The sequence below is a fragment of the Penaeus monodon genome, chromosome 35 (genome assembly GCF_015228065.2).
Source record: "Penaeus monodon isolate SGIC_2016 chromosome 35, NSTDA_Pmon_1, whole genome shotgun sequence".
Classification (NCBI taxonomy): Eukaryota; Metazoa; Arthropoda; class Malacostraca; order Decapoda; family Penaeidae; genus Penaeus; species Penaeus monodon.
Genome location: NC_051420.1, coordinates 17,458,309 through 17,463,308, shown reverse-complemented (window position 1 = coordinate 17,463,308; position 5,000 = coordinate 17,458,309).

Here is a 5,000-nt window from a genome sequence, read left to right as displayed (position 1 = left end):
GGGAGAGGGAGAGAGGGGGAGGAAAAGGGAGAGGGAGAAGGAGAGGCAGGCGGGGGGGAAGGGAGAGGGAGAGGGAGAGAGGGGGAGGAAAAGGGAGAGGCAGAGGGAGATGGAGAGGCAGACGGGGAGGGAAAGGAAGGAGGAGAGGGAGAGGGACAGGCAGCGGTGGAGGGAAAGGGAGAGGATGAGAGAGAGAGAGAGAGAGACAGAGAGAGAGACAGAGAGAGAGAGAGAGAGAGAGAGAGAGAGAGAGAGAGAGAGAGAGAGAGAGGAGAGAGAGAGGGGAGGAAGAGAGAGAAGAGAGAGAGAGAGAGAAAGAGAGAGAGAGAGAGAGAAAGAGAGAGAAAGAATTCAAATTCAAAATACTTTATTCCATTCGTTACAACAGCTATTCTTATTGCATAAAAAAGTGATTTTACAATATATATAAATAGAAGATACAAATTGAATTAATGGTAGTACATATAAGTCTTTTTTTATTATTATATCTTGAACCCTGATGCCATTGATGATTTAAGAGATGATCCTTTGATTTGTTTTAATGTATTTGTTTTATGAATGTTTCTGATATTATGAGGCAGTTGGTGTCTGTCGTAGTGTTAATCTATCTTGTTTGGATACAGGCTGTGTCACCTATGGTTGGAGAGGTTAATAACTTTGGATATAATCCTTGAATTATTTTATGAATTAGTATGCAAGTGTCATAGTTACAATTGTGTTATACTTTTTGCTAACAAAGTTTATTTATATGTAGGGTAATCAGGTCATACTTATTTACGTTACCAAGGAATACCCTCGCAGCAAAGTACTGGTTAATGATACTGAGAGCTAGTTTCAGAAGGGGTTCTATTGTTTGCATGGTTTGGGTAGATTAATGGACCCGCTACTTTTCTTTGGGAATTTCCGACATTGTTCTCAAATGTCATTAATCTGTCAATGTCTACACCTAGATTTTTTTTCACGGATGTGCTCGGTTTTATGTAACTGTCTTCAATTTTTTTTAGTAGCGTTTTATTTCGGCGACCACCTATGCAGATGCATTGTGTTTTATTTGGATTTATCTCGAGGCCATTTGTGATTATTAGTTTGCTAAGAAGGATTTCATGGTTGACACCATCAAAATCCTTGGATAGATCGCACGATTAAAACAAATTTATTTGGCTGTTGTCTACATTCCCATAAATTTTATTTGTGATCTATAAAAATGCCGTTTCAGAAACCATGTTGTGTTTTGGATAGTAGGTCATTGATCTCTAGAAATGTCACTGTTGTCGCGAATTTTAGACAGTATAGGGAGTATCTTTTTTTTATTTTTTTTATTTTTTTTTAACGGTAGGTTCATGTTTAAGCCGCCGTGGTCACAGCATGATACTTAATTGTAGTTTTCATGTTGTGACGCTCTTGGAGTGAGTACGTGGTAGGGTCCCCAGTTCCTTTCCACGGAGAGTGCCGGTGTTACCTTTTTAGGTAATCATTCTCTCTATTTTATCCGGGCTTTGGACCAGCACTGACTTGGGCTGGCTTGGCCACCCAGTGGCTAGGTAGGCAATCGAGGTGAAGTTCCTTGCCCAAGGGAACAACGCGCCGGCCGGTGACTCGAACCCTCGAACTCAGATTGCCGTCGTGACAGTGTTGAGTCCGATACTCTAACCATTCGGCCACCGCGGCCTTGACGATCATGGGTTTCCATGATTTTCTCTTGGCAATTTAGAGCGGTGGTTTGCCATTGCCTTCCGCCCGTATATATAAATAAATCATTAGTGAAACTTCAATGCTGCTTCTGCCTTTCCACTTGCTCCTGTACTGCTAGCTCAAGTATCACATCCCCAAACAGCCAAAAAAAGAGACCGGTTATAGGGCAACCCAAAAGGCAGCAAGTCCCGGCAGTGCAGGCCTAAAGCATAGCCAGTTTATTAGTGAAATATTATCCTCTCTTCTTAGATTGTTGAATTCTGGTATATCTTTATTCCTTACTCGAATACATTGATCTGCTGAACACAGTATCAGTTTCCTAGATACGGGATACCGCTTGCCTCTGAGTCTGCCCAATGTGTGTGTCCGGGTAGCGGGTTCGAAACATCCCACCGTAGTGAGACAGCCTCTCCGAAATCGAGGGACCCTTCGCCTTGATAGGGAGTATACTATGGCAATATTTATCAACTCCGTCTGGGTCTCCGGATTTGAAAACTGGTGTTATAATGGCACGTTTCCAAAGCGATGGAAAGTCACCGGTTACTAGAGGAGTTTAATGACAACAGATGATTAATACGCCTTTGATGGTAAAGCGAAAAGCAATGCTGTCAGGTCCCACAGCATTAGTTTCGTGCAGGTGTGTTACTGTCAAGATTACGGTTTCTATTTTTACAGGTTGTGGTCATAAAATATTGGCTGGGGGCCTTATCCTACCTTATTTTACTGAAAGGTGGAAGTTGTTCGTACGTGAGATTTCCAATTTTAGCAAAGAAATAATTAAAATCACTCGGACTAATTCTGGAATTTAGATTCATATCTTCGTAATGTTTTTTTTTCCAGGTGTTTTATTTATTTCCATTTTTTTTTCTTTTTACAATTATTTAATTTACCTTTAAAATAATCAGTATTAGCTCCATTTATCAGGGATCTGAAACTTCTCTTCTTTTGTTTATAATCAGCTTAAAGTGCCATGTAGAATCTGTCGTTTGTGAGAGCTTTATGACTGCTGTTTTTATATGTTATGGCTCTTTTGATGTCGTCGTTTATCCATGGAGCAGGAGGACGTCTGACACATTTTGTAACAAAGGGAGTGATGGCGTCTATTAATCGTTTTTGTGGAGATATTCACCTGTCTACATTATCTGTTTGCAAAATTTCTAAAAGATTTGATTCTTTGGCGATTATATGTTGGCATAGTGATCAAGAGTTATGGTTGGTTAATTCACGAAAACTTTTTGACTGGTGGTCATTTTGTTTTCTTTATTTCAAGCGCCGCTGTGATGAGTTCGTGATCAGCAGCATGGCACGGGATGACGTTTGTATGGAGAATGATGTCAGCTATTTTCTATTATTACATTAATTAATTAATTGGTGTTTTCTGTGAGCTTTGTAATTTTACTGACACTTGCTATTTCTTTCCTTAATTATCTTAATTAAGTTTGAATTGGGCCCACTTACATAATCTCTTAGATCACCCAGATGAAAAGCGGTTTCTTTTTCAGTGATATGTCTCTAAAACCCTTTTCAAAATAATCAGAAGATTCAGAGGAACCATAAGGATGCCAATAGGCTGCGCTTACAATGAATGACGGAAGCATGCACCCTCTACATAAGCACCCTTAGCAGTTGTAGCGGATATCCCATTCGCTTTGAGAGTATCTCGTACATCTATGTAGACTCCTCCCCCACGACCTGTATCAAATTAGGAATATTGATAAAAGCCATTGACATATCTAGGTGAAGCCACGTTTCACTTACATAATATATCAAGATTGCCCTCCATTATAAGCATTTCTATATGATCAAAATGTCCAAGGAGAGAATTGTGCATTTGTGACATTTATTCTGATCGTCGGTCTTGCTGACGGCGGTGCCTTGTCAAACCTTCTGAACACGATTGTACTTATTTCTGTTTAGAAACGCTTTGATATTCCTTGGTAAGGCATCTGTCTAAAAGAAATTCAGGTTTTATTATTTCTTTTATCAAGTTACCGTGTAGTTTGGGCTCATCGCCGTCTTGTGAGCCTTTACACGATATATTTTCAAAAATTGACCGAGAGTGTTCTTCGATGTCTTCTTCACTTGTTTCTGGATGACAGCTTGTGATGTACAGGCGCACTGCATCAGGTCGATCAGCTCCTGTCAAGGGCTGTGGCGCTTGTCGTCCTTCTCTCTTTTTTTTCTTGATGTGACTGTGACGAAACCATCTTCAGCATCTTGTTCTGCCCCCTCTGCGTGGCTGTAGATCACGACGTCGACACCACTGGAGCTGGGGATGGAGCTGGAGGGGAAGTAGGAGGAGGGACCCCCGGTGATGAGTCATCCCACTGGCTCGAGTTCCTTCTGGTTGTTTGTCTTCTAGATTAGTTTTTTTCTTAAAACGTCGTCTGGGCATTACTTGTGTAGGTGCTTCGATTTTCTGGTTGGCTGGCGGGCTGTTCAAGGACTGCTAAGGTGGGGATGGGGGGGGGGGGGTCTGTCGTGACATCTGCTGCTTCTTCGCCTTCCTGCTTCTGACATAATTTTGTTAAATGTTGCCTGCTGTTCGGAGAACATTCCGATTAACAGATCAATTTTTTTTCTATCATATTTTCATTGGAAGAACTTGGCAAAAAGAGTAGAAATACCTGTTTTTTATGTGGCTTCCAGGCCGTGGTTGGATATGATAGTTGTTGCGAACACCAGGATTTGATTATTTTCATAAATGGTCTATCATGGTGTGTACAATGTTGTTTGTCATCTTCTTAGCGTCCCTTGTCGTGTTTTCGGGTTTTCTAGAAACTGATATGTTGATTATGATATCGTGGGTCTTTTCAGATTTCATAGAATTTTTAAATCTGATCACAAATAAGCAATCTAGCCCACGCTTTTTTCGTGGCAACAACGCATAAGATTGTGTTCAGCACTATTATTACATTGCCGATTTGATAGACTATTCTACTTTTTTTGTTTTCATTTTCACTGTTTGTAATGTAATCACTGTTAAGGTTGATGTACCTTTTACGCTGGGTGGGTGAGCAGCCATTCCCCAGACTGCCAGAATGCTTATCATTCCGGTCGAGGGGGGGGGGGCATCTATGACCCGCGCTACCCGTTTCCTTGGGCGGAAGTCCAAGGTACTGGGATTGCATATTTAAAATTATCTGTTGCGTCAAATCTCTATGGGAGAGACAACTACATACACCGGGCTAAGGACCCCCTTTCACTCTGGGGATAAGAGCTCGTGCTGACTGCATGAAAAAGCAGCGGGGAAGCACTCCGACTGGCCCCTTTGACCCGGGGGAGGGAGCCAGATTTCCCTCTGGCGT